Source organism: Sminthopsis crassicaudata, chromosome 1, assembly GCF_048593235.1.
Source record: "Sminthopsis crassicaudata isolate SCR6 chromosome 1, ASM4859323v1, whole genome shotgun sequence".
Lineage (NCBI taxonomy): Eukaryota > Metazoa > Chordata > Mammalia > Dasyuromorphia > Dasyuridae > Sminthopsis > Sminthopsis crassicaudata.
In genome coordinates this window covers 427,242,849-427,265,232 of record NC_133617.1, presented here as the reverse complement: position 1 = coordinate 427,265,232, position 22,384 = coordinate 427,242,849, and positions in this window count along the sequence as shown.

Here is a 22,384-nt window from a genome sequence, read left to right as displayed (position 1 = left end):
GTGTATCATAACATAGTATTTACACTTTTTTGTTGCTTGCTTGCTTTTTGTTTTCTTTTTAATTTTTCCCTTTTTAGTCCCCAGGATCAGATGGATTTACATGTGAATTCTACCAAACATTTAAAGAACAACTAACTCCAATGCTATGTAAACTGTTTGAAAAATAGGGATTGAAGGAGTCCTACCAAATTCCTTCTATGACACAGACATGGTACTGATACCTAAACCAGGTAGATCGAAAACTGAGAAAGAAAACTATAGACAAATTTCCTTAATGAATATTGATGCTAAAATCTTAAATAAGATATTAGCAAATAGACTTCAGAAAATCATCCCCAGGATAATACACTATGACCAAGTGGGATTTATACCAGGAATGCAGGGCTGGTTTAATATTAGGAAAACTATTGGTATAATTGACCATATTAATAATCAAATTAATAAAAACCATATGATCATCTCAATAGATGCAGAAAAAGCATTTGATAAAATCCAACATCCATTCCTACTAAAAACGCTTGAGAGTATAGGAATAAATGGACTATTCCTTAAAATAATAAGGAGCATATATTTAAAACCTTCAGTAAATATCATATGTAATGGCGATAAACTAGAACCTTTCCCTGTAAGATCAGGAGTGAAACAAGGTTGCCCACTATCACCATTACTTTTCAATATAGTACTAGAAACTCTAGCCTCAGCAATAGGAGCTGAGAAAGAGATTCAAGGAATTAGAGTAGGAAATGAGGAAATCAAATTATCACTCTTTGCAGATGACATGATGGTATACTTAAGGACCCCAAAGACTCTGCTAAAAAGCTATTAGAAATAATTCAGAATTTTAGCAAAGTCACAGGATACAAAATAAATCCACATAAATCCTCAGCATTTTTATACATTACCAACACAATCCAACAGCAAGAGATACAAAGAGAAATTCCATTCAAAATAATGGCTGATAGTATAAAATATTTGGGAATATATCTACCAAAGGAGAGTCAGGAATTATATGAGCAAAATTACAAAACACTTGCCACAAAAATAAAGTCAGATTTAAATAATTGGAAAGACATTCAGTGCTCTTGGATAGGCTGAGCGAATATAATTAAGATGACAATACTCCCTAAACTAATCTATTTATTTAGTGCTGTACCAATCAGACTTCCAAGAAACTATTTTAATAACCTAGAAAAAATAACAACAGAATTCATATGGAACAACAAAAGGTCGAGAATTTCAAGGGAAGTAATGAAAAAAAATTAAGTGAAGGTGGTCTATCGGTACCTGATCTAGAACTGTATTATAAAGCAACAGTCACCAAAACCATTTGGTATTGGCTAAGAAATAGACTAGTTGATCAGTGGCAAAGGTTAGGTTCACAGGGCAAGATAGTGAATAAAAATAGCAATCTAGTGTTTGACAAACCCAAAGATCCCAAATTTTGGGATAAGAATTCATTATTTGACAAAAACTGCTGGGAAAACTGGAAATTAGTATGGCAGAAACTAAGCATGGACCCACATTTAACACCACATACTAGGATTAGATCAAAATGGGTCCAAGATTTAGGCATAAAGAACGAAATCATAAATAAATTGGAGGAACAGGGGATGGTTTACCTCTCAGACTTATGGAGGAGGAAGGAGTTTGTGTCCAAGGGAGAACTAGAGACCATTATTGATCACAAAATAGAAGATTTTGATTACTCCAACTTAAAAAGTTTCTGCACAAACAAAACAAATGCAAACAAGATTCGAAGGGAAGTAACAAATTGGGAAAACATTTTTACAGTTAAAGGTTCTGATAAAGGCCTCATCTCCAAAATATATAGAGAATTGACTCTAATTTATAAGAAATCAAGCCATTCTCCAATTGATAAATGGTCAAAGGATATGAATAGACAATTTTCAGATGATGAAATTAAAACTATTTCCACTCATATGAAAGAGTGTTCCAAATCACTATTGATCAGAGAAATGCAAATTAAGACAACTCTGAGGTATCATTACACACCTGTCAGATTGGCTAAGATGACAGGAACTAATAACAATGAATGTTGGAGGGGCTGTGGGAAAACTGGGACACTGATGCATTGTTGGTGGAGTTGTGAAAGAATCCAACCATTCTGGAGAGCAATCTGGAATTATGCCCAAAAAGTTATCAAAATGTGCATACCCTTTGACCCAGCCATACTACTACTGGGCTTATATCCCAAGGAAATACTAAAGAAGGGAAAGGGACCTGTATGTGCCAAAATGTTTGTGGCAGCCCTTTTTATAGTGGCTAGAAGCTGGAAGATGAATGGATGTCCATAAATTGGAGAATGGTTGGGTAAATTATGGTATATGAATGTTATGGAATATTATTGTTCTGTAAGAAATGACCAACAGGAGAAATACAGAGAGGCTTGGAGAGACTTACATCAACTGATGCTAAGTGAAACGAGCAGAACCAGAAGATCATTATACACTTCAACAATGATACTGTATGAGGATGTATTCTGATGGAAGTGGATATCTTCAACATAGAGAAGAGCTAATCCAATTCCAATTGATTAATGATGGACAGAATCAGCTACATCCAGAAAAGGAACACTGGGAAATGAGTGTAAACTATTATTTTTACCTTCTGAATCCAATTCTTCCTGTGCAATAAGAAATTTGGTTCTACACACATATGTTGTATCTAGAATATATTGTAATATATTTAACATGTATAAGACTGCCTGCCATCTGGGGGAGGGGGTTGGGGGAGGAAGGGAAAAAATCTGAACAGAAGTAAGTGCAAGGGATAATGTTATAAAAAATTACCCATGCATATGTACTGTCAAAAAAAAGTTATAATTATAAAATAAAATAAAAATTAAATTAAAAAAATTTTTTCCCTTTTTGATCTGATTTTTTCTTGTGCATCACGATAGTTGTGGAAATACAAACAATTGCATAAGTTTAACACATATTGGACTACTTTCCATCTAAGGGAGGGGGTGGGGAAAAGGGAGAGAGAGAAAAATTGGAACACAAGGTTTTGCAAGGGTGAATGTTGATAACTAACTATAGCATGTATTTTGAAAACAAAAAGCTTCTTTAAAAAGGAATTATGCTTTTGATTGTAATATTTTAAATAAAATTGTTTTATTGCAAAAAGGATGAGGTGGAGGAGAGGCTGTATCAGTTTCAGAGGGATGTTTTTATATCTATATCTTCTTAATAATTATTTCTTTGTAAAAGCTAATTGTTATTAAGTGGGTACATTGATCATGGTATGGAAATCAGTGACATCAGTTATATTTGGGAAGAGATATTGTACTAATGGTTAATATTGGGTGAAATGTCAAAATGGAATCTAGAGTTGTCAACATTAGAAATATATCTCAATTCTTTTCTGGAGTACCTCAAGAGCTTCAGGTAGCTGACCTCCACATTGTCAATGTGAGTCTGAATTGGGATAAGGACCTCCAATTCTTTTAATGGTGAAATATTCAATTTTATTTTCAACTAACAAGCATTTATTTTTCCTCTCTCACCATTGAGAAAGAAAAAAAGGAAAGAAAGAAAGAAAAGAAAAAGAAAAAAAAGAAAGACTCAAAAACAACCATTGTAACCAAGCAGTAAGGATTACAAGCTTTTTTAGGATCTCCTAATACAAATCAGATTCAGTGGATGACTTAGGGCAGTATCTAACATCTTAATTTAATTCCCCAGTCAAATTTGAACCCCAGCTTTCCTGACTCCAGCTATTTACTTTCTTAGCAAATTCTTGATAAATGATTAGAAACTATCATTCTACAGAGGACATTGCTGAGAAATTAATAACATCTAGGTCTGAGCAAGGAGGCATTGAATCAGCCTTACTTTGTGGGATTGAACAAAGACAAAAGCAAGAGAGGCAGTATGGTACAATAGGAAGAGCACTGGATTTTTTTTTTTTTTTTTTTTTAATCTACAGATTTGGTGCTGAATCCTGGCTTGGCACTTATTCTCAGAGTAACCTTGAGCAAATCACCTATGCTGTTATTAATCTATAAAATAAGAGTAATTGGCTCAGCAGATCTCTGATGTTCCTCCCAGTTTTACTTCCATCCTATAATGAAGAATTCATCTAATACAAGGACTGTTGGCCATTAAAAACAGAGAGGCTGGAGAATCAGAAAATAAAATCAAATTTCAAAGTGAGAAGGGACTTTGGAGATCACTTGGTCCTCAACCCTCTCAATTTGGAAGGAAGAGGAGGAAATTGAAATCCAGTGCAATAAATTCAGTATATAGTAGAAGAAAGTTTGGATTCAATAAAGCTTTTAGAGTCTCTAAGAACCAAAGCTCTTATTTGCCCCAAGTTTCTTTCAACTGTTGAACACTTGGGAGAGGTCTGCGGTCTGCAAGTTCTCTGGGAACTTGGTGAAAAACAGCAGGTGCTTCATCCCACCCTAACTCAACCTGTCTCAGTCTTCTTTCCCCACACCAGGGAGTAGGCATCACTCCAAGTTCTCACAGCTGCTCCTGTCTGCCAGCCACTTCTTCTAACCTTTTCCCCATCTGGTTTTTGATTTGGAAAAATCATTTTCCGATGTATGCTGGGCTTCCAATGTTTCTTTCTCTTTCTCCCCAGATACTGTACTCCCAGATACCATACTAAATTACAGTGATTCATTATTCCTATTAAAACTAACAATATCCTCAAATTGCCCAGCAAACCAAACAATTGCAAACAGTAAATTCAAACAGTAAACCGTGGCCGCATATTGGGTAAATGTTATTTCCCTGAACAAGAAAAGCTTTTGGCAAAGTGCTTAACTTGAATACAACAAAAGGCAATTTAATTTAGTAATACAACTGGATGAAAAATGGAGACCTCAGGTTTAATAAGAAGGGGGAAAGAGACAAGCATATATCATCCAAAAGGATAATTATGAGAAACTATTTTGTATGATCCAGCTAAATCAAAGCTTTTAATGCTTTCTTACTCCTGTCAAAGGAGAGAGATTTAGGACCTTAAAAATGGGAATTTTGCAGACTTCACTGCCAAGAAAAAATGATTTGTCTCTTGATAAATTACTATTGGGCTTTATACTTGGGGGGAAAAGTACGCTTACATTGAAATAAATGCCAGAGGATGGCTAGAGAATTTATATTATTTTCTCATATCTGTCATTGGATTGGTGGCAAAGCGACAGTCATATTAAAAATGTCTCCTACCTTGCTGTTGGAATGCCACAGATGGGAGTTGACAGCATGGCATGGATGGGATTTGGGCATGCATATCCATATGACTTAGAAAATCCAGTCCTGGGCAATTATTTTCTTTTCTTCCTTTCTTCCTTTCCACCTCCAATATAGACCCCTATTAATCTCTCTGAGTGCTCTGGTTGAACCAGTTGTCCTCCTGTTTAATGGGCTGCTGTGGCCATTCAAGACAACTTTGCCCTCTGACACAGACAGAAAAAAAATTAAAAATGATTTCTCATTTTTTCATGATAGCTAAAATAGCAAATTCAGAGGTTGTGATAACTTGGATTGAATCTGGAAGGAACTTAACCTTTATTAAATAAATGAATAGTATAAACCAAACTACAGGAGACATGTTCACCTTACTGAAAGGAACTGCTATTATTAAGAACATGAGCACATTAGTTTTTTAGATGTAAATCAAAGAACAGAATTATGATATAAGGGGTGTTGGGTATTGTAGAATATCTAATCCAGTGTTTTTCAATTTATTGGTCACTTCAGGAACCAAAGAATCAGAGGAAAAGATCATGGGATCATAGATCTAGAGCAAATTGTGATCTTAGGATCTAACTAATGAACTTGTCTTTCTACATATGAAGAAGCTTAGGTCATAGAATTCTAGTGGCTTGGTCAAGATAACATCAATACTACCTGTCACCTAATTATATATCAAGCACTATCATTTTGATCATAATTTTTTTTCACATAATAAAAAATATGTAGTAAAGTAATTAAATATGAACTAATTAAAAATGCAATTAACTGTGAAGCATCTATTCCAAGGAAGTCAAAACAAAAATAGAGACCTAATATGTACTAAAAATAGAGTAATAATTCTTGTATTGGAAAAAAAAATGGAAGAAAGAACATAGAGCCTGTCAGCTGGGGAAAATCTTAATAAATTATGACATTAATATGATTTATTATTATTGTGCAATATGAAGAATTCAGAAAAACATGGAACGATTTATACCGAAATAGACTAGAATTAGCAGGATCCATGAATATGAATTATGGCAAAAATATAATTGAAAACATAATTTAAAGGAAACCAAACTTTGAGTAACTGAAAAATTAGCTGTAGTTCTAATAAGAACTATGCCCTATACTTTTGGCAAATAGGTAGGAAGTACTAGGTTATTATTGGCATTGTACTGAATTGTTTTGTTTAATTGTTTTTCATTGTTACAAAGAAGGGATAAGTTTTGAGAAAAAAGGGTGAAAGATTTTTTATATTAAAAAAGATCTAAGAATAAAAGGTATCAATAACCTGTTTCAATATTATATACATCCTTGTATGAGTTTATGTAACACCAAATGTAATAGTTCCCACCACAGAGACTGTTTTTGTATCTATACTTTAAGAGGGATTAGAATACAGAAAGAAGAAACAACTCTCATTTGGAGAGAATTAACTATTTTGGCTAAGAGAGACTATTTGAGGTGCACCTTAAATAATACTTGATATCAGGGAATACTTGATATTCTCTATTTCTGAAAAGACTAAATGAGTTAAATAACATAGTTGAGAGAAATTGAAGAGACATTTTGAAAGAACTGTATTTAACTCACCCTCTGGAGAAAATAGCCTAAAGAGAATTCTTGAAAGACTTTGGCTACCATCTTGACAGAGCAGAATGGTGAAGTTACAGTTTCAGTATTTATGAGGAATCAGTAATTGCATGTGATACTCAAAAATGAGTTTGATTGTTATCTTTCTCAGAGTTAATATATCTTTGGAATCTTAACACATACTTTTGAATAGTCAATAAATTTCATAATCTTAAATACTAATATTTGCTAAGCCTATGAAATAAAGATTTGATACTAAAGAGGAAAAGTTATGGGGAAAGAAAGGATCATTTTTATACAGTGAGTTCAGAGCTAATTAGTTAATGAGATTTTTTATTTTAATATTTATAGGGAATTATCAAAACATATTTCTTGATTAACCTTGAATCCAATATGTGAGAATTAATAAGATAATAAATAAGTATAATGAATTGACATGAACATCATTTAATATAAAACAGCTTAACTGTCCAGACATTACTTAGGCTACACAGAAATAAAAATATTGCCACATTCATAACAATTTTATATCATAAGATATTTTATCAATAAATAGACACTAAGTATATATGTACTATCATACAGAAATCTACAAACTGTTGTGAAATTAAAACGAGGTCAACATAGCCATAGTTCACAATTAAAAAGAGGCCTCAAAGTTTGGAAATAATTTGTCCTTTCATTTACAGAGGACAAAAACAAGGCCAAAAATGACTCAAAAAAGTGATTTGTCCAAGATATTGCTAAATGTAGAATCTGTCTTACCTATCTACTAAAGCAGACCTAGAATGACCACAACTTGGCAAGACTTTATTAGCCATTAGTTTGACTTACTGTATGCACTAGAAAGTAATAACCTTGTATTTCTTATTAAATATTCTTGAATTAAAGTGATTCTTTACTTTGTTATGGTGCTTTTATACTTTCAGAGTACTTTCACATTTATCATCTTCCTTTACTGTTCCTATGCCTTATTAGGTAGATAAGGCTGATATGGTATTTTTGACCTTCCATAGATGAGGCAAATAGTATCCTGCCAGATGATGACACTGAACTTCAGAGTTAGGAAGGAAAGTCAAGAATGGAAAGACTGAGGAAAAATTGGGAGCACAAAGTGGAGGCAGTGCATGGAATTGGACTGGACTTAAGAGAAATCAGAACTCATTAGTTTAAGGAGGCTTCTGAGAATCAGCCAGACATTGAGGGATTAGAAAAGGGACTCAGTGGTAGCATTACTAAGCATATACCCTAACTAGATCAAAGAAAAAGAAGAGAACTCATATGTACAAAAATGTTTATTACAGCTTTTTTTTTTTTGATGTAGCAGATTATTGGAAACAAGGTAGGTAACAATTAATTCAGAAATGACTCAATGAATTGAAGTATTATGAATAATGGAATATTATTGAACCATAAGAATTGACCAATGTTATGAATTCAGGGAAGCTGAGAAGACTTGAATAAACTGAAACAATAAAATAAATGAATCAGGATAACCATTTATACAATGATTACACTAACATAAGGAAAATAATTTTGAAAGCAGAATTCTGATTAATATAGTAACTGATCACAATTTCAGAAAATTAGTGGGAAAGCATATCATTCATCTTTTGTAAGAATTTATGTATTTGTGTGACCTTGGGCAAGTCATTTAACCCCAATTGCCTCAGCAAAAAAAATAATAATTAATATATTCGAGGTATAAAACAAGATCTTCTTAAAAGAAATTTTTATTGATTTTTGTTTTTTACATCAACATAGTCATTTCAAATATGTCCAGAGAGCCAGCCTATTTGATGAATTCTATTTTTTTGAGAGGGAGAAAACCATTGATTGACATATTTTTGAAAAAGTCCAAAAATAGGAACAATGTATAAATATACATGAGACATATAATCATGGCCAATGTTGGATTATTTTGCTTAGTATAGTCATTTGTTATAGGGAGAACTTCTAGAGGAATCACATTCATAATTATTAGAAAAAAGTAAGAAAAAGCTTCAATAAAATATTTTTAAAGACTTAGGAAAAAATTCAGAAGATGCAAGCAGGGTAATTTTGTTACAACCTTGTTAATTTTAATGTAGAGGGTTATCCCAAAAACATTAATATAATTTTAAGCTTCAGAAACTTAAAGCTGTACTAACATTTTTGGAATACTGTGTATTTCTTTTAAAAATGTACATAACAGAAATCCATGGTTTCATCTTCTTATTTTGGGTCTTCATATACTGAAATGTCCATGGTTGGGGATGACTTATTTCATAATCAGACAGCAAGGTTGCTCAGTGGATAGAATATAGGGCTTGGAGTCTGGAAGACTATCTTCCTGAGTTCAAATTTGACCTGAGACACTTACTAATTTAGTGACTCTGGAAAAGTCTCTTAACCCTGTTTGCCTCAGTTTCCTTATCTGTAAAATGAGTTGGAAAAGGAAATTGCAAACCACTCCAAATATCTTTACCTAGAAAAGTCCAAATAGGGTAATGAAGAATTGCACATGACTGAAAATCACTCAATTTCATAATAAAAATTTTATAACAAAAGTTTCATAATTTAAAAATAATCTAGACACTTAATTTCAACATGAGGCCAGGAATCTGAAGACATATGGACACTCACATAGCAGGAAATGCATAGAAACCAAGAGTCTGAGTAGAAAAGGTCAAAAAGAGAACCAGAAGCCATAGGAAGAATCCGAATATAAGACATAAAATATGAATAAAAAGATGTCCTTAACAAAAAAAAAATACTCTATTTACCATGAATACAGAGAAAGACAATCTTCCCTAGCAAAACAAATGGTATAATAGGTAGCCCAATGTAGATAATGAATAACAAAATTTTAGAGTGAAACTTGAAGTTTAAGTTTGTTTATCAGGGACATTATGATCTGGATCACAGTGCTCAAGAAGGTGATGTAGGAATTACCAAAACTGGGCAAAACAATTCTACTGTATCTTCATTAGTTAATATCTCTCTCTGTGAATGCAGCCAGCATTGCCAGTGAACAAAATAAAACCAATTGAAAGAGCACCTTGATGCTGGTGATATTGCTGTGATCTAATTCTCTTGCTACAATCCTGACACTACAAGTTATTACACAGGTGATGTGGCTGAATTAATTCATGTGACCTTGTATAAAGTTCATAAAGTTAGTCGTCCCAGAAGCCAGGTCCTTATTACCTTGACTGGACAAGATTGTCTTCTTAGGGTTATACCATAATGTGTTTTGTCACAAGGTATATGTGTCCTGTCTGATATGTTCCTGTAAGAATATAGGACTCTGAAGAGCATTCTGTTATTTGTGTTTGGATGTGAATGCTGGGATGGAATTGTAAATAACGGCACTGCATTGGTAATATTGCTTAAGGAAGAAGCCATAAATGAAATGGTTTCAAATTTGACTGATTAAGCTTGTATTTGAGGTTATTTCTTTGAGAAACCCCTTGTCTTCATTTCCAGACAACTGTGTCTTCAACTCAAATCCTAAAGGCAGTCTGGTATAATGTAATAACTTGAATTTATGAGTTAGAAAAGGACTGGGTTTAATTACTGACTCTAATACTTGCTAATTCTGTGACCCTGAGAAATCCTTTTAAATTCTTATCCTCAGTCTTTTTTCTCTAAAATATGAATAACTGTAATCAGTCAATCTATATTTATTGCCCACTGTGAAATACCTAGATGACACAGTATATAAAGTGATGGCCCTAATATTAGGAAGAACTAAGTTTAAATTTGGCCTCAAACAAATTAATGTTTGACTCTGGATAAGAAATTTGCAATTCTGCTTTGTGTGGTGGTCAAGAATTAAAATCAAAGGTATGTTCATTAATTGGGGAATGGCTAAATGAACTGCGGTATAGGATTGTGATGGAATATTATATTGTACTGTAAGAAATAACAAGCAGGGTGATTTCCAAAAAAAAAAAAAGTTGGAAAGAATTAAATGAACTGATGCAAAGTGAAGTGAACAGAACTGGGAAAACATTGTACACAGTTACAAAATTGTATAATAATCAATTGTAAATGATTTAGCTCTTCTCAGCAATACAACGATCCAAGACAATTCAAAAAGACTAATGATAAAGCATGTTATCTGACTTCAATGAAAAGAATTGATATAGTTTGGATACAAACTATTTTATGCTATTTTAAACTTTCTTTTATTCTTTTTCTTTTATTTGAGTCTTCTTATATAAAATGATTAATATGGAAATGGTTTACGTGACTACATGCATTTATTTGTTGTATCTATTTGTTTATCAAATCAGGGACTGGGGAAGGAAGGGAGAAAGGAATATAATTTGGAATTCAAAACTTTAAAAATGTTTTGAAATGTTTTAACATATAATAGGGGAACAACAAAATTTATTTAAAGATTTTAAAAGTCCATAATAGCACTCATTTCACAGAATTGTTGTGAAGATTAAAATGAGATAATCTTTGTCAAGTTCTTAGAACAGGGTATAGCACATAATAGATACTATATAAATGCTTATTCCCTTCCCTATCTGTCTTCCTATGTGCCAGGATCCATGCTAAGCCCTGGTGATACAAAGAATTGCAAAAGATCGGTCTTGCCTTCAAAGAAGTCACAGTCTAATAGTGGAGATAACATATACAACTAGTACAAGTCAGTGATATATAGAAAAAATTCATTTATAGAGAACTGGTGATCCATGGTCATCTTTGTTTTTGGCCATAGCAACTGGTGAGGAGAAGAAAGGGATCTCCATAGGAGAGGGAATCATTGATCCTGGAAGGACTTTTTGGTTTTGCTTTGTTTTGTTTTTAGGAAGCATATCCAAGAGGTAAACCCAAGGAGATCTTAGATGTGAGACAATTTATATTTCTTGCATTTTTCCTTCTGTTGTTGTTGTTCAGTCATGTCAGACTCCTTGTGACCTCATTTTGGTGTTTTCTTGACAGAAATACTAGCATGGTTTGTCATTTTCTTCTCCAGCTCATTTTGGAAATGAGGAAACTAAAGCAAACATGGTTAAGTTACTTGTCCAGAGCCACACAGTTAGTGAGGGTCTGAGACCAGATTTTAACGCACAAAGATTGAGTCTTCCTGACTCCAGATTTGGCATTTCATTCACTGTGCCACCTACTCTTCCATTCTGTAATGCAAGGCAAGGACTCAAATAGCACCATTAGAACAAGTAAGTCATATTTGAGACACAACTCCAGCCCAACTAGATTTGGAAGTATGAAGCCAGTGCTGAAGTAAACAAACAAACAAAATAACTCTCATTTATATAATTCTTTAAGGCTTAAAAAAGCACTTTCCTTCTGACAACCCTGTGAGGTAGGTAGTAAAAATAGAATTATTCCCATTTTACAGATTAAGAGGCTGGGACTCTCAAAATTAAGTGTTTTGTCAATAATCATACAGTTAATAGGAGAAAGAGTTAGGATTTCAACCCAGGTCCCCTGAGTCCAAGTCAGTTTCTATTTACTGTATCAGTATTAAGAATTGTTAGTGGCTTACCAAAAGTCAAATTGCAAGTTAAGGAAAGGACATAACTGGAATAACAAAAATGAAATCAATCACGTTTACACAAACTTTTACTTTTACCACAACAAAAAAAGTACTTTTACCACAACAAAACTATGTAGTAATAATAAGTATTATTGTCCATACTTTGTCAAGGAGGAAATTGAATCACTGAGGAGTTGAGACGATCTTAATTAAGGATTTAAATCCAGTTCCCTTAGGATTTAAACACAGTTCCCTAAAAAACAAGGATAATTTTCCTTGATTCTCAGTCTATGTACTTTCTACTAAATTGGACTTTTTACTGCTGCCCTGTAATGTTCTGTTGTCTCCAGAGATTGCCATCGCTCTCTGGGAGGAGATGTGCTGTCTCAACTCAATCTCTGGGCCAGACTCTTCTTCCTGTAGAGAGCCAACTCTGACCTAGAGTAGAGACTCCTCCTCCTCCAGAGAGCCGCCCTCTTTTATCCTCCCAGAGAATGGGTGTGGATAACGCAAGGGCTTGTGGGAAAATTACTTCTACCAATGAACTTGTTCCTTTTAAATATTAAGCTCCTCCCCAGAAGTTCAAAAAGGTAAAACTCCCTTTAAAGGCCAGAACTATCATCTCATTATCTCATTAGCACTTAGTAAGAACCTAACACTGCCTTATCTGTCTGTCTTACCACTCCCCAGGAAGACTAAGTGACTGCCTGTTTCATTATTCAGACTATTTATCATATTCTTGATGTTACCAAGCCACAAATGGTCTGGGGGAACAGAGGTCCTTCTTGTATTAGTAGTAAATATACAACAGTTGGCAAACTCTAGACCACCACATAAATTTTTGGTCATTAATATTACTTAATAAGTCATTATTAATTATCAAAGAATTAATAAAATTCATAAATAATTTAAATGATTAATATTTTATTATAGATAATGACCACATAGTTAATATATTAATGTTAACAATAACAACAATGATAAGAATAAATCATTAAGAATATAAGAATTAAAACTATTTTAAAAGTATAGACACTGGTTCAGAGACAGCAAAATAAATTATTAAAAATAAACTATTCTTTTCAAAGAGCTTTAGGTGTGTAGAAATTACATTTTCTCCCAGTAGCCCATCCCAGTGTTTCTTTCACTTTTCCATCATAATTTCTTTCTCACATCCAATCAAACTCTGGCTTTAATATAAGTCCATATTATCTTGTTGAATCCTACTGCATGATGCAGTGAAATGTGAGTTAGAGACTCTAAATTCAAATCATACCAATGCCAGTTATTACTTGTATGATCTTGGGTAAGTCAATGGTCTTTTTGGTTTTCTGTTTTTTCTTTTATTGAATAAGAAGATAGCAATGAAACTACATCATTGATCATTTTGAGCTTTAAATATATGAGTGGTGGCAGAGTGGATAGAGTGGTGGTTTTGTAGTTAGAAAACTCATCATTGTGAGTTCAAATCTAGTTTCAGACACTAGCTGTGTGACCCTAGGCAAGTTACTTAACTCTGTTTGCCTCAGATCCTTATTTATAAAATGAATTGGAGAAGGAAATACTCTAGTATTTTTGCCAAGAAAACCCTAAATGAGGGCATGAAGAATTGAAAGAAGAGATTGAACAATAACAAAATGATCCTAAATTACATTCCCATGATCCCTTTAGCCTCTCTCTTTCCAGGGTACCCAATATGATTTAACAAAACAGAAACTTGGTTCTATTAAAATTAACATATCAAGTCTGAGCATGTTAGTATTTTGTCAAATATTGTTCAATCTCATGTGTGATAGTGTTGTTCCTCCAACTGGATTGTAAGGTTCATGAGGACAAAGAGTGTGTCATATACTTCAACAATATCATTACCTCACTCCACTCTTTCCAAAGCAGGAATTTAACCAATAATATTTTCTCTTGGGGCAAAAAAAATTTTCTTTGTTGGGTAATGAGAATGAAATAGTGGAGAAAATTATTTGCCTGAAACTATGAAGCTAATAAATCGCAAAGTCTAGTTTTGAATCCAAGTCATCTGATACAGTCAGGGAATTCATTCAGGCTATTCACTGGAAGGTCAAATGGTGAAACTTAAATACTTTGGCCACATAATGAAAAGATGGGACTCATTGGAAAATATCTTTATGATGGGAAAGATTGAAGGCAAGAGTAAAAGGGAACAACAAAGTATGAGATGGATAGATAATGTTATAGTAAAAATGAATATTAACTTGGATGGGACTTGTATAGATAAGTAAAGGATAGAAGGACCTGGTGTGTTATGGTCTGTGGGGTCATGAAGAGTCTAACATGACTGAGCAACAACACCTGACTGCAAATCTATTATTCCTTCTATTATACCCTATTGCCTTATTTTACAGATGAGAAAATGGGAAATTCAGAGAGATCAAATGACTTGCCCAGAAGTAGGATGGTAATTGATATGGAGAAAGAGAATTGGCTTGGAGTTGAAGGGACTGGTTTCAATCCCACCTCTCTAAGTTTATTACTGCCTTAACCCTTGAGAAATTTTCTTCATCTATAACATAAGTGGGTTAGAATGTACAATCACTTTGAAGAGCTGTCACATGGAAGAAGGACTTAACTTTCTATGTTTGGTATGGAGGCAGAATTAGAAAACATAGGTAAAAGTTGAGAAGAAAAATTGATATAAGAGAAAGTTTTTGAAGACTAAGAACCAACCCAAAGTACAATAGACTATTTCAAATAATAGTGGGTTCTCTCCTATAAAAATCTTGAGGACAATATTGATGATCACTTGGCAGGTATGTTGGAGAGACTTCTAATGAGGTAGAGATAATAGTAGTCTCCGAGTATCCTTCCAAAGGTGAATTCTGTGATTTCTATAAACATGATGAGGCATCAAAAATAAAAAGAGGATTTTTATTAATTAAATAGGATATATGCTTTTAAAGAAAGAGAAGAGAATAATCAAGGTTTGAGGACAGCTCTTCCCAAGAAGGAAAAGCATCTTCCCTCATTGGCACTCTAATAAAACTACCTATGCTTAGTGTCATGCAATTACACCCCTTCTCCAAAGTGCTTAGCCATGTGATATACATAAAATGCACTAAAAGAATTCTTTCAGAGTTGAAGTCAGTTAAGGACGTTCTCCCAGAACTTTCTTTTTTTAAAAGTTAAACAACCCCGTTTCTACCAATCTTTCCTCATGAGAACTATTTCTGGATGTTTTAATCAACTTAGTCAAAAACAGAACAAAACAAAACAAAAAAACAAAACAAAAAAACACACACTCTCTGGGGAGTGAATCGGGAAGAATGAAGATGGAAAATGACAGAAAAATGAGTTTATTATGAGGATAGACAGAAGCTGGAGCATATATTACGTCTTTCTTTTCACTGAGATCAGGAGAAGGGAGATCTTTAAATTCAGAGTAGAATCTGAGGGAGTTGGTTTTCAGGAAGAAAATAGCTTTTAATATTTTAAACTATTTTTCAGATAATATATACAGAGGTATAAAGACCTGGTTCAAAGCATAGCATTACTACCCAGCTCTGCCAGTAATAGGAGGAGGAGCAGGAGAAAAAACAAAGAATAATAGTAAGACTAGTAACAGTATTAGTAGTTGTATTTTGTAGTAGTAGTAGTAGGATATGGCATTCTATATTGAGTATAACTTCCATTTGCTCAATACTAAATTTTAATGAATTATTTTCCTTAGTGAAATTTTGTGTCTCCTTTCCCAATTGTCCAATTTTTTTCTTTTTAAGGCATTCTTTTTATTAGCTTTTTGCATTTCCTTTTGTACCACACTCAATTCTTTTCCTAATTTTTCCTCTATCTCTCATACTTGATTTTCAAATTCTCTTTTGAACTCTTCCATGGACTAAGCACAATTCTTATTTTTTTTTTTTTTGGAGGATTTTGATATAGGACCTTTGACTTTGTTATTATCTTCTGAGTGTATGTTTTGATCTTCCTTGTCACTATAGTAATTTTCTATGGTCAGAAACTTTTTATGTTGTCTGCTCATTTTCCTAGCCAATTACTTGGCTTTTAACACTTTGTTAAAGTAGGGCTCTATTTCTAGGATAGAGAGTTCTATGTCCCAAGCTTCAGAGGTTTTGTGCAGCTGTTCTTAGAGATGCTTTTAGGAATCTGACCACAAGCACTTTTTTTTTTGCCCTGAAACTGTTAAAAGAGTGTCTCTGCCCCACTGTAGCTGTAAGATCTAGCATGCTAAATTAGAGTCCTGCTTTGCTGACACTGGAGCTGAAGCTGAAGTTGTCTGTCTTGGGATTGATACTGGGGCTGGAGAGCTGCACTGGGATTGTGTGGATGGGTTCCAATCCCAGTTTCCATAGACTTTTGGTGATAACCTAGATAATCTTTCAGGTTGTCTTCAGTGATTCTGAGCTGAAAGGTTTAGAAACTTCATGTACTGACACTAATTGACACTAATTAGGGATTAATGGTCCCTAGATCCATTTCTGCTTTCCTGGCATAAGGTTAGGGCTGGTACAGCCTATACCAGGACTGCATGCTGGACAGCCACCTTGGTGCCTTTTGTGCTGATCTTTTAATCTGCTTTTGTTTGGAAAATGTTCTGAAACTCTATCCATCAGAACATCCATGTTCTGATGTTCTAAAAGTTGTTTATAGTACTATTTGAAGGCATTTGAATCAGTTTGGGGGAGACATTGGGAGAGTTCCTCCTTTTATTCCACCACTGTTGCACTGCTGTAGAGTAAAAATGCAAAGAGATTTATAGAGACAAGAGACTGGTTCAAACCCTAGTTCTACTACCCTGCTCTGTCTGTAGAAGGAAGGTGAGTAGAAGGATGATGAGGAGGAAAAAGAATAATAGAAGTAGCAATAAGAGGAGTAATGCGATTACTATATGCCATTCTATATAGAGTATAAATACATAGAGATTTATACTGAGATAGAACATCTGGTTCAGATCTTAGCTTTTGACAATAAAAAAGGGGGAGGAAGAGGAAGAATAATGATAACTTTATTATTATATACAGATCTTTTAAAATAGTATGATTATACAGAGATTTATACAGTCAGAAGAATTGGTTCAAATCTTAGCTCTGCTTAGAGGAGGAAGAGAAAAAGAAAGAAAATGAATAATAACATTTATAATAAGAAGAATAGCTAGTATTTAGATAGTATTTTAAAGTTTACAAAGTGCTTTATGTGTGCTATCTCACAAAAATCCTGGGAGTAAGTACTATTACTGATCTTATTTTATTAATGAGGAAACTCAGGTATAGCCAGATTACATAACTTTCCTAGGTAACCCAGCTAAAAAGGGTGTTATCTTGTTTTATATTGGCATGGTCTTCAAGATGGTTTCAATAAATATTCAGAAGCTGAGATTATATTCAAATACTAACATTGTTATTATTATTTTTATAATTATTCCATTTGTCTAATCTTTTGTCATTATTATTAATAATGCTATTTCACAAAATTGACTGTGTCAGCTAATTATCATGAGAAATTATTCACATTATTTAATGTAGTTCCTTCTGGTCAACAGATGTATGCTAAAGTAGCAGTCCAACAAGTACTTTTTTTCTCTGTGCCATGCCAATTCTGCTGGACCAGACGGAAAGTACCTTGGCCCCCCAAAAAATATTTAATTTTTCTGAATTGATGACAAGGACCAGTAAAATGTTTTTGATTGGATGACAAAGCTCCAAGACACACAAAAAGTCTTCTCTTTAATCTTTTTTTTTTTGACAAAGTTTTGAGCCTCTCTGATTTCAGAGAATTCCATTTATTTGAAACCTCAGGAAGTTAGCAGGTCCTGGGTTCAAAATACCTTTAATACAACTACATTACTGCTTCATAGAAATCAATTCTCTCTAGGGCCCAAAATTTAACTTGCCTTTGTTTTGGCCCTTCTATAGGGATGCAGCTTTGGTGAATCAAGATGAAACAGAGCCTGAGTCTATTGCCTCCCTCACCTTACAAGTAGTTTCAGCTCAATATCTTTCTAATTGCATTTATTGAGAATTTTCGAATACCCATCAAATTTCAGATCATTTCTCATCCTGACAGGATCTTGAAATTCCCCTGCCCATGGCAGAAAGTGGCTGCATTTTTGATTGCTCATTGATATTGAAATTAACTTGTATCTAGAGATACATCCAAATTGAATATCATGGCACTGATTTTTTTTTTTTTCTTTAAATAGTGAATAAGGAGAAATATCTCTGTCATAGTGAAGTATTATTCACACATTTACAATTCCAAAACTGTTGCAAGCCTGTCATACTAGTGAGGATAAAGATTATAGCAGTGGTGGGCAGCGTGATACTTTTGACATTTCTAATGCTAGTTACCAACTCAATTGCAATGTTGTCATTCTTGTGTTTCCAGGTCATATGTGATTGGTTTAATGCCAAAATGATCACCTAAATTTGATTTCTTATAAATAAAACTCTAAGTTCTGTTGTTCCATTGTCACTGTGAGTAAAAAGAGTACAGATGGATATTTAGTTCTCATAGTCTCAGAAGAAAGCCATTCAAGTGCCATTATTTTAGGGAGACAAATCTATCTCAAGTTTTCCTGAAATACCCTTCCTAGTGTGCATGACTTACTGGCAGAGAGTTGAGAAAAGGATGAAAATTTTTTTATGCAGGCTAACTGTATCTTAATATCTTATTCCTGGTAGGCCACTAAGTATTGTCTATTTTTTACAGATGAAGAAGCTGAGTATCAGGGAAGTCAAGTAAGTTGTATCACATAATACAAAAGTGAACAAAATGATTGCCTGATCTCAGGCATACTGATTATAATGCCATTTTTTCTTCACTATGCTGACCTTCTGAATTTGCTCTAGGTCATATTTCTTAAGTTGGGGTCCCTGAACCCCTTGAAAGTGTATGCTACTAAATAAGTTTAAAGGGAATCACTAACCTTTGATTTCTTATGGACTCCTTTGGATTTTATATTATGCTTTTAAAAACATTATTCTGAGGAATACATAGTCATTATCACATTGATCAAGGGGTCCAATGATACAAAGATAGGCTAAAAACTCTTAGGCCTATATGGTCAACAAACTGCTTATTTTCTAGCAGGATGCCTGGAACCTTCTAGTAACTAGAACTGTTAGGAATTTGGCATAGGAAGATCCACCTTTCAAACTAATGCCCATTTCAAACATCTGAATATACATCCATCAACTTCCCATTTGAGAATCAGAAGGGGGTAGGAATAGTATATGAAGATAAATGGCACTTTAAACAAATAATTAACAGCATGTGGTAAGCAAGAAAATCATCAACCAGAGAACAAATATTTTAACTTTTTCCTATATCTGATCGCCTCATTTTTCTAACTTGCCTCCTTGATTTGCTGTATTTAGTTTTCTCTTTTTCTTTCATGAGATCTTCTAGCAAAGTCTGAATGACCACTTGTTCAGAGTGGGCTAGATTACAAATATCTTTCCTTTACATGTTTCATAGACCCCATTGGAAGTCTAGTGAAGCCTATGGACTCCGTTTAGGAATGGTGTTTTTAAATGCATAAAATAAAATACAAACTAATTATACTGAAATACATTAAGAGCAATATTGTTTTAAGATCAATTTTATGTGAATAAATCATTTTGACTATTATAAACACTTAAATTAGCTACAAAGAACATATGAAGGAAGACACTATTTGCATATGTTGATAAATAGTAATATATATGGAATGATTTTATATATTTGTGTCTAATGGCAGTCATCATTAGGATAGGGGAAAGGAAAGGAAAAAACTGAAAAAGAAAGAGAACATAATTTACATGTTAATTTTATTATATATTTAAAAGGAATAGCTAGTTGTGCATAATAGAATTTTCATTGTTCTGTTATAAAAATGCTTTATTTAATAAATTAAAAATAAATAATAATGAAAATATAATTATTAAAATATTAAAAAATCAGGTTCACCAGCTCAAGGTTGAGAATCCCTGGATTGGATGATCTCTGGGATCCTTTTTAACTCTAAGACCTGTGACTGATGGCTCAATATTCAATGTTCTCTACTTCTAAAGACTGTTTTCCCTTCCTTTTGATGAATGTCACCTTGCCCTGCACTTCACAGTATCTGATAACACCTCTTCTGATACTGAACCACTACTCTGCCTTCTCTGCTATGTTTTAGACTTTAGAGGCTATTTAACCAAGGTCTGTTTAGCTAAGTTCCTAAACTTCCATAAGGCATTAAATGAAGGACATTGTCTGGAACTCTCACCAAACCTTCCTTGTTTTTTCCCAGCATCCAAACTTTTCTATTTTACTTTAACTACATCTACCTGTTCTTTATATATTATAAGTGGGACATGCTTCTGACTGTGACCTTGTGACTCCTGAGCTTGACTCCTGAGCTTAATCTCTATTTACCAACTGTTGGTTCTAAAAGAGCTTCCTAGTACTTCTGAGCTTTCCCGAGCAGTGGAATTCTGGCCCCTATTCTTCCCAAATGTCCAACTTTTAAAAGCTTAAGATCTTTGAATTCAGAGCTACTTAAATCAGAGATTGGATTATGTTTTGCTTTGTTTTGCATCTTTAATGCAGTGTCTGTAACATAGCAGACATTTAATAAATGCTAGTTGACTAACTATCCCAAAAGAGACTGTTTCAATACTGTTTCTCAGGAAAACATTTCAAATTCTTTCCCCCAGTTCTTCATCCTCAATTAGAATATAAGTTTCTTGATGACAGAAAATTTTGTTTTTTTGTACTTAAATTTCCATCACTTAATGAAGTACTTGGCACATATTATTTACTTAATAAATAATTATTAATTCACTGATTCCAGTTAAGTTCCTTTGTCTGCTACAGACCTACATAACCTTTATAATGTCACCAGATCAATCTAGGCATGACATAAGTGTGTTTAGTTACCAAAACATTAAAATGAATTGATCATAAGGCAATCCTAACAGGAAGGTAGCCCCCTATACCATCTCATGAATTCCCATGAGCCTCTAGAATATGTCATCCTCTTCTTACTCATACCATATCACCTGCGCTTTGCTTCCTTATCCAAGAAATTCCCAAAGAATAGTTGGTCTTTGTCACTATTTCCCATTTCTCTCCTGCTGAGGATTTATCACGGTATATACTCTCTCATATGAAGAAAAAGAAGAGCAGGGTGTTGGTAGTTGTTTTATAATTCCAAGAGGGAAATGAGATCCAAATCTTTAGCTTCTGAAATTTGGAATGAAAAGAAACATGCAATGTTTGTTAAAGGCCAATTGATTTCTATTTAACAATCCTATATTCCAATAAATTCTAGGGCATGTTGTTTCAAGCCAAACAAGACAGAAACATATATCTGAAACCCACAGATGGACTTATTATAAATTGTCTACTACAATAAAACCCTGATTAATGCTGATGGGAGGGAAATAGGAATGCCATTGAGTTTAATTCAGTAGTTATTCATAGTGAACCAGAAGTTCCTTTTGATTTCAAATCTTGAAGATGAAAATGTTCTCAGAATATTTGATTATGCCTTTCTGGCTTAATAAGTAGAGTTCAAGTAACAGAATTAATATCTTTAATGACTGAGTCATTATGCTAAATTGAGAGAACATTGGAGTTGGAATTTACAACCTGGGTTCAATGCTGAGTTTTTTGCTGCTCATCTCTGACAAGTCATTTAATCTTTTTGGTCCATAGATTCCTCAAAGGGGTCAGGCCAGATGACCTCTATGTTTTCTTCTAGTTCTAAATGATCCTAAATTTGCTATTTTTAAGGATATTTATCAATCTACTTCACAAAGTAGGAGGCACATAGTGGATACTCAGTCAGATTGAATGGCTATCGAAATCATTTTGTACTATGCCATGTATGGGAAAGGCAGAGAATTTAGGCTATTTATATTTTATATGCACTCACAAAAAATATGTTGAATTGAATTATCATTTGCCTCCTCCTACAAAGCTAAAAGCATCAATAATAAGAACAATAATTGACAGTTTTTGTCATTTGATTTCTGGTTAATCAAAAGCATGTAGTACATTTTTATTGAGACCAGGAATGGCTGGTTCATGGGAATATAATGGGAGGGGAAATTATTCTTCAGTATATGAA